Consider the following 13,849-nt stretch of genomic DNA (forward strand, 5'->3'; position numbering starts at 1 on the left):
GCCGGAAACGAGAGAGAGCTTGGGGGGGAGTTTGTCTGTTCTTAAGTGTGGATCACAGAGGCGGCCACAACTTTAAGTGGCTTAAAGAATTGTCCATATTCAAACTGGCCAGCTGATAGGTTCTATCAGGTCCCAGAGGAAGCTGTAAGCACCCCTTTGCAAGGACATCCCTTCCAGGACTATGTTTGCTAACCTATGACAGTGCTGTGACACAGGGGAGCCTTTTCCAGCAGGGCAGAGCACAGCGGGACAACCTCCTCCCTTGCCCAGCTGGTGATGCTGTGCCTGATGCCCCTCAGCGTGCAGCTGGCCCTCACAATCTACAATGGGTCCAGAGCTACATTAGCAATGTTGGTCCAACACGCACAACTGCCTGGTCAACTTGGCAACTGCCAAGTTCAGTTTGTGTTCTTTTCAGAGGAGAAAGTCAATACATTTTCCCATTGTCTCATCAGCAGTTCCATTAAAAATGAATGGTTTTATTTATCTTTGAGGTCTCTTCTTCCAACTAACCAGCAAGAATACTGCTTGAAGAACAAAAAAGGAAAGTAAGAAGCTTTACAATACCAAGTTTGGGAAGGGAAAAAAAAAAAAGAGGTGGCTCCGAGCGGATTTATTTTACCCCGCTGCCCACAATACCAATCAAACTGCAGTTCTATGACAGCATACCAAAAACTCAGCAATCACTGAGTCTTATCTTGAGATACCATCTGACACAACCATATCAATGTCTCTGGTCCCCGAAGTCAGCATCAGTGACACTGATGACATTTCTGACGTGTATTTATCCATGGTTACTTGGTCATATTTGAGTGTTTCAATATTCTTACTGCCGGCAGTTTTCCCAAGCTCTCATCTGACTCCTCACCACTGCAGCGCAAGCTGGTTAATTATATCCAGTCCTGCCAAACCAAGAACAGAGCGCCTGCTGCCTCTTTCTTCACTACAAGTATTTTCAGCACTGTGTGCACACCATCCCTTCTTTGGCCTAAACAATCCCCACTTAACAGTAGGGATTCCCTCTTCACTTAGTCTGTCCTCTAGAGACTTCCACTACCCTCCTTCAAACTGTGGTTTGCATACTATGTCTTACAGTTGAGGTTACAATGAATCTCAAAGGAAGCACAACATGGAATCCCCCCAGACTCTCCCCACCGCCACTGAAACTAATAAATAAATAAATTTAGAGCAGGGACTTACCAGGAAACCTTCTACAAAGTGAAAAAAATTATTAAATTTAGAATTAAAATACCTATCACCAAATAAAAAAGTTGACTCAACTCATAGTAAGAGGATACCTTTGTAGCCCACTTTTACCAGGGGGAAAAAAAAAAATTAAAACATGTCAAAATAATAAATCATCAAAATAATCACAGTCTTTGAACAATTCTCTCTCAGGAAGTGAAATTAAAAATGTAAAAGTCAACAGAATAATAAAATCATATGTTGATAAAATAAAAGCCTGTCTTTATAATTCTTTAAAAAAGGAAAAAAGAGTAACTCACTACAATTAGATTCATTCTAACATTTTTAACCTGCTTTTAATGGAAATCTCTTGATTCAGTGGTGACAAAGAACACTTTGTCTGTCAATCATCTGTCAATTCAGATAATAATATCCAAGACAGAAAACAAAATACAAACCAGAAACCTAAATGCCAACCCCTTCCACTAAGATGTGCCAACAGATCAATTCTGACAGCCTAAATTGTACTTTATGGCAGTGAAAAGGTTATAAATGAAATCAGCCTACTGTCTTGAAAATCTGTTTCAAATGGGTGAGCTTTCCTCTCTATAACCCATTATTTTCCATCATACAGCAGCAGTAGCACAACAGTGATAACAATAGCTAGGATACAAAATTATTTTAAGTATTTATTGAAAAATGTCAAGAAAACAGTTCAAAACAGAAAAGGTCTGATTATCGCAAAGTTCTGTATTTCTCCTAAAGTAACTGAAACTACTCTCTTGAAGAGCTCATTCACTTTTAAAAACATTGTTTGTGCAAATAAAAATACTATTATTAGATGCATGAGCTTTTTCTGAAAGATCACTACAACTGCAAAATGACAAGTGCTGAAACTAAGAACAGCCATCTAAGGATTCTAATAATCTCCTTCAGTAATATTTTATTCAACTAATCGTAACTCAAATCTCAGTGAGAAACAAAAAGGGAAGTAAAAAAGGAAAATGAAGTAATCATGGTCTGAAATTTCACTCATGAAGAACTATAAAAAAAGCATTTTTTAACATCAAAACATTTAAATGATGTTTTTAGAAACATAATTGAAATTCTATACTTCATATAGCATCAACTCTTTAAAGATCTATGGAGAATCCAAACACCAAATCACCAAAGCCATAAGCAAGAATGAACTTATGAACAATAAAATAATTATCTGTACATAAGCAGTTTTGTGGAGAGCCAATTACATATGTGAAGTATACATAATGTTTTTATACAAGTTGATATCATGCAAACAAAAATGGAGATATAATTAAAGCTACATTAAAGATTTAAAATATTCTGTCACTGCTTTTCACTTACTGCTTACCAAAATGAAAACAAAGAGCCACTCAAGCTTTTGACATTACAACCTGTGAATAACGTTATGCTGGGAAAAAAACACCCTATGATTAAAGAGCCTGGAAGGTACGCTCTTTTGCTAATCCACAAACAATAATTTTACGCGATTAAACATTTATTTCTCACACTTAACTTTTTAGCCACTGGCCAATTTTTAATTTATCTTTTAAGAGTCTCAAAGATAATGGACTTTCTTAAAGCTTCACAAACAATCCCAGTCCATTGTCCCAGTAGGTGAAGGGTGAGAAGTCCAGCAGCCACTGGCAGACCAATCCACACATGGCACGACCAGTCCCACTGCTCAGCAGGTCTTTGGCCTAACCCTATCCTCACCCTCTTCTCCTTCATGACCAACTTCTCGACTTTCTAAGGAGATGTGTAGTAAGGATATGGGGAGTGGGACAAGAAAGCAACAGACCAGTATAAGAACAGCAGACTCATGAAATCCTTATGAATCTTACAAAAATCAGGTTCCTTGTATCTTTAATTTCTTACAAAAATTAAAGCATGGGAGGAATCACAGTCCCATGGCTGTCTTTACTGCATCACACAGATCCCCAATGCCAGCCTCCCTTCATTTCACCAGTCCTGGCTTTGGACCAGCCACAACTCCCTGATCCTCTCATGGAAGTCCTTCCCCATAGCAGCACTTTCCTGTCTATACTGTGCTAGCCATTCTTGCGTCAGGTTTCCTAACTTCACTTGCACTCATCTCCAAATATAAACCAACTGTATTGCGAAAGTCAGTAGTCCAGACAGCCTGCTGCTTTGAATTACATAAGATACTGAAAAAGCTTTACACTTCGAAACACCTGGGGCTGACACACTTCTACGCCAGTGTGGCAGGGATCAGAAGGTGGGTGCTGATGCCGGGGCAAAGGAGGAGGTAGGTAATGTGGTTACAAGTCATATATGGGAAGATATTTGGTTTGCCTGTTGAAACATTTTCAACTGCAGGTCTATTTTGTGATATCCTATACAAATTTCCAAACATCATACTACCCAAAAAGTTCAGCTCTTTCTCTGTGTACAGAATCCACCTACTTAGTAATCACTTCTTTAATAAATTATGTTCCTGTTTGGCTTTACTCCAGGACTGATTTTTTCTAAATTTTGCAACCTGCCTATTGAAATTTTCTGAGTTCTGACCAGACCATAAAGTAAGGGCATGCTATGACAGAAAGAAAAAGACAAAACATAGAAGGAACTGTACAAGAGCACAAGTGAAGTACAGAAATGCAGTAGTGTCAATTCACTGAGAGATCATTTTCCCTAAATAGGATAGATAGCCAGAAGATAAGGCTGAATAGTGCTTCTTCCATCCCAAAAGCACATGCAGGATTTCATTGCTGGCTTTTGTATTAACCTTGCATTCTGCCCCTGTGGACAAACCCCTGATGAACTCTGCACAAGGTAGTGTAGTGTCATGATTCTTAATAATGCCATAAACACTGCCTAAATTGTGTAGAAACTTAGAAATAAACAAAATAGTAATTAAAAGCTTTTGAAAGTTTCTGCATCATCTAAAGAAATACATCCATATTGTTAAAAACAGACAATTTGAAACACTTCAGTCTTTTATGTGGAAAGTATTGTATGACTATGGTTTTAGAAAATTTTTTCACTCCATCTACATTCCCACAAATATGATCTGGATAAGGAAGATTTTTTTTTTTTTAATTCCCCCAAGCTTCATAAGCCTGAGGGAAGCCTTATGTTCTACATTAGAGGAGAACAACTTCTAACTGCTCACAGTAAAAAATACATTATTAACATAAAAATTGCCTTGACAGCTGCCCAGAGTCCAAATTTACCAGCTTCTGTGGTTTGCAGGGGGTTCTATTTGTGGTGGATTTTGGTTGGTTGGTTTTAATATACTGCCCAAATTTTTTTAGTTAAAATGTAAAACAAATAAAAAAACCTAACTAAGCAAATTCCTACAGCAAGAACAGAATCAAAGCTACCAACAAGAGGAAAAAGGATAAAAGAGCAATAATGTCATTTTGCCTAAAAAATTTATTTTTATAAGAGTACTATTTAGAAAACAGTCTGCTTATTCAGCATGTCTGTTCTTTTACAGATTCCTTTGGGTGTATTTTTTTCCCCATCTACAAACAAGCGTACAAAATTTTTGAAGTTTCTTCATCTCTGACCTCAAAAAATATTTGAAAAAATCATAAATCAACCACGCCATTCTAATGTTAGGACAGTGAAAGCATAAAAAGAATATGGTCTACATGCAGCTTACAAGGGGGAGAAAGCAGTTAACTTACGCAGATCTCTTTTTTGAGAGCAGCACAAAAAAACAACAGCAACAAAAAAAAAAAACAGAAAAAAACCCCCCAAAGAGCAGAAATGTGGAAACCTACATAGCAAAATTGCTTTCAAACAGAATATAGGCGTATTCTCCCGAGGTGTCCACAACACCTCTGTGCCACCTCAGCTCAGTTTCCAAGTAAGCCTTTGACACTATAGTTACCAAACATATGGATTACACAGTAAGGAGGGACCTCCAGTTTATTCTAAATAAAAGTAACTCCACAAAATTGAATACAGTTTTGTGTTAATGGCAGGATTAGAGCAAAGCTACAGAGATTTAAATCAGATGCCACTGGATTGTTTTTTGCTCATTAAAAACATTGCTCTTTGTAGATTCCTGGAGCAGGCAAAAAATCATTGTTTGGGACTTGGCTAGTTTTGCTAGAAGCAGATTAGTCAGACTTGTTAAGTCAAAGACTCTCAGACATTTCTATTTTCTACTTTAAAAAATATCTACGGATTTGCAATCCTGGGATCCCCAGGAAGAAAATCTCACTTAGGTAAGATATAGCTAAGCTCAGAAAATATGCTGTTCATAATACCTTTCACTATCACTAATTTCCACCTCAGAGATTTTGTATGTTGAGGCTCAAAAGCATAGTCTCAGCTGTTATCCAGGGCTTCCACAATGCTGTGCTCAGCTAGCCTATTCATTGCTCAGAAAAAGGCTTTACAGGGCTTTACTAGAAGCTATTCAAGAGCAAGTAGTTAGTGAAAATGTAAGCAGAAGCATGCAATGTAATAACTACTATCAAAATAAACAAAGTGCTACTTTAAATTAAAAAGGTCATCTCCCACACAGAGAGGATTATCAATTCATTACTTCTATCCTTACTCCCTCAACACTGAAGCAGCAATGTCACCTCCATTGCTTTTTTTTTGTTGCTCTCCACAGAAAGGAAACAAAGAAAAGGTGTTTTTCGGGTATTTGTACCATTTTTCAAATAATATACATTCAAGTTAGACCTTTGCACTGATGCCTTGTGTTTCAACTTTTATATTTTTCAAATCCTGTACCGCCTAGTGTGTAACTCTGAAGTTTTGTGTGGCCTGTTAACTACTGCTCTCTCATGCTGGTTAGACATAACAAACCCTCTCTAGGTTTGCTTTTCAAGGACACCTTTGTTGCCCCTGGCCCCCAAATGTGTAAACTAAAAGCCTCTGAAGAGGAGGGGCAAACTTAGGGTAATTACATCATTAACGGAAGTTATAACTGGAGAATTAACCCTGATAAGCAAATGAACCAAACTTATAAAAGTGTGAAGAACCTGTGACCCAGGGTTCATCTTGGGTGTAGCCTTTTGACTGCCCAGGGTGTACCTCTGAAGGCACTTCAAATGCATACCTACTTTTATTCTCTTATTCTTGTCTAGCCTCTGTTTTTAGATAGCCACTTCAAGGCATCAGCACAAGCTTTAGTGAATTTCACTGGAAGTCATGGAGGACTGTGAAATCAATTAATAATAAGCTCCAGGCAACAGGAAGAAGTTGTTTTAATTCCATGTTGTGTATTTATTGAAAATATAAAGCTAACATTATTAGTAGGCTGGTTGAAGTCACAAACTCAGCACTTGAGCTGCCCAAACATTTCATCAGTCTCTCAGTGACTTCTGATCTGTGTTACATATGCAGCATTGACATCAGCAACCTACTATCAAATTTAGAACCAAAACCAAAAGTTGACAGTTCCTACAGATTTTCTGGTGTGCCTTCAAACTCCTCACACAGCACAGCAAAAGTAGAGCAGTTTAAAGCACAGCTGCCAGGCAGGTCACCAGAACAGCAGGTAACTTCTCTGTTTCACTGAACAGGTTTCCACATCAGAAACCAGAGCTGCAGCAGGTCTTTTGGGGCACCCCACCAGAGCCCGCAACCCACACCGGCATATGGCTATGGTGACCACATGACTTTCGGCATGCTACTTCGCTCTTGTTCCAGTTTTAAAGATCTGGAAAGGTCTGTCAAATAAATGGATTTCATACAACTTTCAAAAGCAGGAAAAATATCTTAAAAAGATGAAATGAATCAGGAATTGCTGTATACATGTTATAAAGGTGCTTTACTGAGTTTTTCAGCTCTGACTCAACACCCTCTGTCAGAAAAGCTGAGGAGTAAGGTAAGAAGAAACAAAATGTACAACCTGTTAGACTGCTCAATACTTGCAAGCAAAATACACCTAAGGAATCAGCTAATTCAGTGACATGTCGTACAGTGATTTCTTCCACTCTGAGGACTGAAGCCACACCACCAGTGCAGTCACACCATGTGCAATCAAAACTTTAGCACTCACTCAATGGAGACAGACTTGATGCCTGATTATTGCCTTTTGGTCTGCTGCAAGTTGTTGTTGTGCAACAGGCAGCAGCACACTGCCTGCTTTGTATGCTCAGGGTATTGCAGAGATGGGTAATGCGTAAAAGGAAAGTCAGGATGATTACAGAAACAGCAATAGTCTACAGAAATAATGTTAGTAATTCTTCTACTACTAACAAACATTTGCTACAATGTCAGATTTTATGAGCATTGGAAAAAATATCTGGAGAGAAACAACAATAAGAATCCTCAGGGCTACAGTGGCACTGCTTGAACCTCCTGTGGGGAAGCAAGGAGAAATGTTCTGAAATAGCTCAAGGCATCTTGCAACCAAAATATCTACTTCATCTTTTCATAAAAACCAAACACATAGCACCTTCTTTTGATAGTTAGCTGTGGCAGTCAAAGATACTTCAGCTGGAAATGACATTCTTCTTGGAAAGAAAATCTAATAATCAGGAACTAAAAGAGTTTTTGTTCAACTATATTAACTCCCAAATCCCATTAAGAATTTTCCAAACCTATTCCCTAGCAATGTTTCTGCTAATTCATCATTACTATTACAGTTTCCCACAACATTTACAATTATTTTTTCCAACACTTTTAACTCTGAAACATCCATGTTTTACCACTTTCAAAAAAATTAACTAACCCTCTTACCATGATGGCCATTATTTCATTGAGGGTATTTGCCCAGTTTTACTATTTTTGTCTGATCTCTTTTTACCCAGCATTTGATTGCACTGCTTCTGCCACTCACTGTGAATCTCTCTGGTCCTTACACATGAAAACTGATTTTTCTACAGATTTTACCTTTCCAGTATTTTTGAAGAAGGAAAGGCAAGTAGCACAAATTGTGGTAGTAATGTTTGAAATTATATCAAAGACAGACCTATTGGTGCAGGGCACCCTGCTAAACGCATTCCGATCAACTGCAGAGGAATATAAAAAATTGCTACAAAGCATGACCATAAGCAATTACACTACAATCACTTGATCTTCCTTTTCAAGACCAAACAGATAAGGTACATTCCCACCTTTTACTGTATGCTACTCAAACTTGAGTAGCTCAAACTCAGCCTAAAGAAGTTGACCACTGAATCACAGAATGTTGCTTCAAGGACAAAACTAAATTTCAAAATAATTTACTACATCATCAAATTGTTATTCTCATGGAAGAAAACAACATCAGAAAACTACATCTGGTGACAAACAAAACAAGAAAAGAAAAGCTGCTTAAATCAGTTTCAAGGATAAATTCATCCTGGATTATGAAAAGCAAAACTATGTGAAAATCCCTCTGAGAGAGATTGTTCAAGCTGAGGATTGCTCCCTACAGTATTGCTGAAGCCCTTGTACCACTGAGTATTCACTTCTCCGAAAATGTATCTTCCCTCACTCCCTGGGAGACTATTTCACAGTCTGGTAGACATCAGTGTTGAGATGCTTTTTCCAATGCTTAGTTCTTTCTCTGTCTCATCACATCATTCACAGTTAAATCCTCCTTACCATACATAGCTTTGTTTCCTACTGTTTCTACCAGGGCTTTTTTTTTGGTTACAAGGTAAGATTATTCCTCTTTATTAACAAAAGGGAGATAACATTTTGTTCCTCTCCAATTATTAAGCATCATTCCTGCCCTATGAACATTGTTGTGCTATTTGTATAAGACAACCAACCTAAGCTGGAAAATGCACACAGCTTAGGCAGAGATCAAAAGTTTGTAAGTGCATTTAAAGCAAAGAGCTTCAGTAGCAAGTCATGCTTCAACACTGGAAACTTGCTATCAAGATTCCAACATTACTCTTAAATCAGTTCCTGTACTCCTTGCTCCTGTACTTATTTTTCTTCAATAGGTAAAAAATTTGCGGAGTGAAACCTTCTCCTCACAAGAAACATTAAAAACCTTGGACTTCTGTCATGCCTCAAATGTAAAGAGTTGAACAAAAAAAAAAAAAAGGAAAGAAAAAGCTTTCTTAATTTAGAAACAAAGTGCCATTTTCACAGGGTAGACAAATTACCCAATTTCTGCCCAAAATTACTGTAGTTCTTTCTTTGACAGCATAAGGTTTACCAGGTAAAATGGAGAAAGAATCCAGGAATGCATTTGTTCCTAATTAATTGAAGAAACCATACAAACCTTCACCTAAAGCAGTGTACAATCACAGCAGCAACAACAGCCTCGCTTCCTTTGCTAACCAGACACTACAGAAGTGTCATGCACTTGATTTGCAGACAGTAACAAGATAAACTGTGTCCATGCCAGGCACAATGAGGTCCTCTGTTCCTGTAATTCACTGAGCACCTTTATTAGCAAGGCAGAAGAAAACCAAGTGCCATCTTATTCATGTACACACAGATAGCATCCCAACAATTTATTTACTGTTAATAAAAAGAGGCAAATGTAAAATTGAGGTAAGTTTCTTTCTTTGACCATAAATTCACAAGGCCACAGAAAAAGGAAATACTTTCCCTGAGTTGGAAATATCAGAGCTATGCATAATTGTCACCACCCACTGCCAAGTCTTCAGTGTTACATGACAAAGATTTATTTAGATGCTCTGGGGCAGTGGCTCCAAACTGTGGACTGTAAAGCTGTTTCCACATTCAGAATGGTCGAACATCTGTCAATTTTTAAGCTCTAAGGTACTTCCACTAACCCCATCTATGACTGTCCAATAGTTTTCAAGAGCTAAAGGTGGTGTTCTTTTCTGAAGAATATGTTTTTAGATTAAGTGCAATTCTCTACCCAAACTTCCAGCACAGGTTCACCAGATCCTTTGCAAAAACTTTTCTTTAACCTTGATCCCTTGCATATAAAAATCCACCCATACATTACATCATTGTTTTTTCTTGGGAAATACATCACACATACTGTGAAGTCATGAATAGGGCTACATTTAGAGCCAGAAGAATTAGTGTCCTCAGGACAAAGAAGAACAAAACAGGAAACATTATGACATTACTTACAAACCAGATACAGATGGGAGAGAAGAGAAAAAGGAAGAGTACTAAATCTCCATCACATACAATTCAAAGGCATGTAAAATACGAAGTACCCACAGCAAAACTATAAACAATACACACCAGATGCAAAATAAAATATGTACATGAGATTACATTCCACAAGGACCTTGCCACAAGCACCATGCAGATTGAGCTGAAGGGTTACAATGCTATGCCTTAGAAGGAGGAATTCAATTTTCACATGCTATGCTTAGGGACAGGAAAAATAAAATAATAACTAGCATACAAAAATGTTTCCTCTGAGGTACCTGGGGCTGAGACTGAAGAATCTGCGATCATAAATATAATCCTGGAAACAAAAAAAGGAAGGCACTGCTACCACCCTGAGTCCCCAGGTTAAAACTTGCAACAATACTGCCACCATCTCATAAACTGCATATTGAAATTGGTGTATTTTCACTCCATGTTCGCTTTTGACACTTAAATGCCTCCTCAAAACTGAAAGTGTCAAAAATCTCATCAGTTTCCAGTGTCAGTGCTAACTTGGTAGTCTGTAACCATCAGCAAGAGCAGACTTGGGAGCCACTACAAGAGAATTCAGAAACTACAGCCTGTGGGGAAAGCCTATCACAGCTGATGAGCAACAGAACAAAAGCCTAGACTTCTAAGCTTTGGTCTCTTCTCAGCAGAAAATAGTTTCCAGATTTACACCCCTGAAGCTTAATACGTTGATCCGTACATCTTCTCTTTAGGCTGGACTGCAGCCAGAAGATTTGCCCTTTAGATAATGAAAGCATGGCAGACTTTTTGGGAGATTCCTTGCTCTTGGTAAAAAAAGTGCCTATTTAATGAACATTGTTTTAAAACAGCTGTGGTCATTGGATCTCCAAGTGTCTTCAAAAGATTCATTTAATAAACAAGTGTGCAAGAATAAACAGACTTCAGAAATTACAGCAGTCTGAATATGTGATTCCAGCACAACAGCAGGTGCTTTTTACATTGTATGGTAAGTCTTTGTTACATATTTGGCATTGCCTTGGTTACAGCAAGTAACAAATAACGCACTAACAGGCTGTGTCATCAAAATGTACCAGATGGATGCTCCAGTTACACAAATTTCTTCCCCACTCCTCTCCTCCAAATAGGACGCAACTTTTAAAGAGCAGCGACAGGCACCAACATGGAAAACCTATGCTCATAATCACTTTCCTGCCAAAGTGCAATCACTGCACCAATTACTTAAGCCAAAAATAATGCTAAAATTTGGACTTGATCTTGAAAGCCATATTGCCTCAGAGCCTGAAAGCTTCAGGAAGTTTGACCAGGTGAACATGGAACTGTGCACAACTGAAAGTCTCAGTCAAGTCTGATTTTTTTTTTTCCTAAATAATCTGCTTCTGTCACGAACCTCATGCAAGCTCCCTGGACACTGCGAGAAAAGGTGACTGATATTTTTTGCACTTTCAACATCCCAATTTGTCTTCTTAGAGGAAAAAAAATCAACTAGACTCCTCTGTTTCCCATATTTTCCCCACTATGAACTCATACTTCCAGCTGACTGATGTCTGAGCAGACCAGACATAAGAACAGGGCAAGGCCTCTTCCCCATTGGGTGGCACCAGTGGAAAACAGGTGGGTTTCCCATGAGGCTGCAGAACAGACTGCTACTTCACACTGAACAGCTTTTCTCTGCAAGCACAGTCCTCCGTCCTAAAACCCACTGGCATTTCAGCCAGGTCTTACATGCTGTTCAAACTGAATACAAACTAAATACAAATAACTACAGGGGACACAGCACAACACCTCAAATATTTTAAAGATGTGATGGCTTTGCACTGGCAACAACGTCTTCCCATCTGAGCATGAATCCCCACAGGTGGCAGGCGAAGACCAACAAAACCTACCCAAAGGCTTCACTGGGTGAGTTTTATGCAGATTATACCCACTGTTCAGTACCTCACTACATTTGAAAAGTCAACACGAAAAAGAAGGCCACCAAGGTTCGTACACTACTACATCGTAGTAATTGCGTGAGATATTGCAAAAAGCCATGAAGCCATGGGATTCCTGTCATACACTGGAGAGAGGGGAAGTCTTCAACAGGCAGAGTAAATAAAGTGACTGTGGATTTGCACCTAGTTGGAGGAGGTCAGTCTCCTGATTTTTTGATACACTAAGCATAATAACAGAGACACGGAATATTATAAAAACAGAAGAGCAGGGGTTTTTGTGTACTGTCCTTCAGTCTTTACAGTTCATATGATTATTAAACCTTCAGACTGATTTTGGAACTATTTTAACAGACTAAAAAAAATATGATCCTCTTCCTTCCATCACAAGAAACTCTCAATTAATCAATCCCACCCTGTGAATCCCTTGCCGGTAATCTCACCCTCTGGTTTCAGGTGTAGGACACCTACAAAAGTATAATACATAACACTTAGTGTTTCTAATGACCAACAGCCCTAAAATGACTGTTTTACACACTGCTGTTTGAAAACACAAGGCTTTTAGGCAGGCGGCTAAAAACCTTTCTTTTAAATACAAATGAAGAAGTTCCCTTTCTTAATGTAAAAAAGAAATTCTTACCTTATTGTTGTTTGTGCTATTCTGTTATCCAGAGCATACCCAGTGTACATACATGAACTTGCACTACAGTGCCTGTGGATGCCACTGCTTACAAGAGCATAACACAGACCTTAACACTGAAGATCAAAATTGCGTTGTGAAATGCCCAGGTTTCAACAGTTATATACTGGAAGGAAAAAAAAAAAAAACAACATTTCATCCTCTGGTTATTATCTTCATGGATAAAGAGGCTGAAGAAAAGGTATCTTGAATAAAATATAAATTTACAACACCAGAACTGTGACATACAAAAATTGTCTTTGTTCCAGGCACAAAAAGGTTGTTCACGAAAGGTTGTTCACTCCACTTTTAGGTTGTTCACTCCACTCTTAATTCCTAGAGAATTACCAAAGGTCAATCAGTTTTGAAGTAGGGAACTTTCTACCTTTCTGAAAGTCGACTGTATGAATGTTAACTGTATACAAGCTGCAATTGTGCTTTAGTATTTACTTTCCATGCAATTATATTTCCACGCTGACATTCAGCTCAAACTGCTTCTATTGGCCATCAGGGGGCAATTTATCCTGAGGGGGGTCTGACAGAGAATCAGATCTCCTTTAGCAAATGTACTGTTGTTCTTGGTCAATGACAGCTCACAACAGGACCCCAGTGACACAGGCACTGTCATAACTAGAGCAATGGAAGACATCAGCTGATGCTCCATGTCACCTGTGACAAAGAGTCACCCGATACATTACTGAAACCACTTTTTATCTAAAAAAACAATTATACAGGCAGCTTATACACCTCTTAATCAATATATTCTTCTCTTTCCAGGTTACTTATTTGACTTTCTTTGAGACAAAAATTTTGTTCAAGAGGCTGGGTTATCTTGACTTCAAACCCAGATATAACCAAGTCAGCAGCTAATGAGAAATACTAGTGGTTTTTTTTTTTTAATAATGTAGCTTGATTTTAATCCAAAATAAGTTTGATGTATTGTAGATCGAAGCAGTAAGTCTGTGTAGCTCTTAAAACAGAAATGTGTTTCATGTAGCTTTTAAATTTGCATTTAAAAGCAGCTTGACGTAAGCTG

General features: G+C 38.3%; 1 protein-coding gene across 1 annotated transcript in view; it reads right to left on the reverse strand.

The window, feature by feature from the left end:
• The window catches only part of APBA1 (amyloid beta precursor protein binding family A member 1), an 80,522-nt gene extending 67,581 nt beyond the window's left edge, over nucleotides 1-12,941 (reverse strand). Inside the window, exon 1 of the mRNA XM_008635372.2 lies at nucleotides 12,775-12,941. The gene's annotated coding sequence lies outside the window, so the exon portion shown is untranslated. The remainder of the gene's footprint in view (nucleotides 1-12,774) is intronic.
• Nucleotides 12,942-13,849: the final 908 nt, after the last annotated feature.

This window comes from Corvus brachyrhynchos, unplaced genomic scaffold (assembly GCF_000691975.1).
Source record: "Corvus brachyrhynchos isolate BGI_N302 unplaced genomic scaffold, ASM69197v1 scaffold716, whole genome shotgun sequence".
Lineage (NCBI taxonomy): Eukaryota > Metazoa > Chordata > Aves > Passeriformes > Corvidae > Corvus > Corvus brachyrhynchos.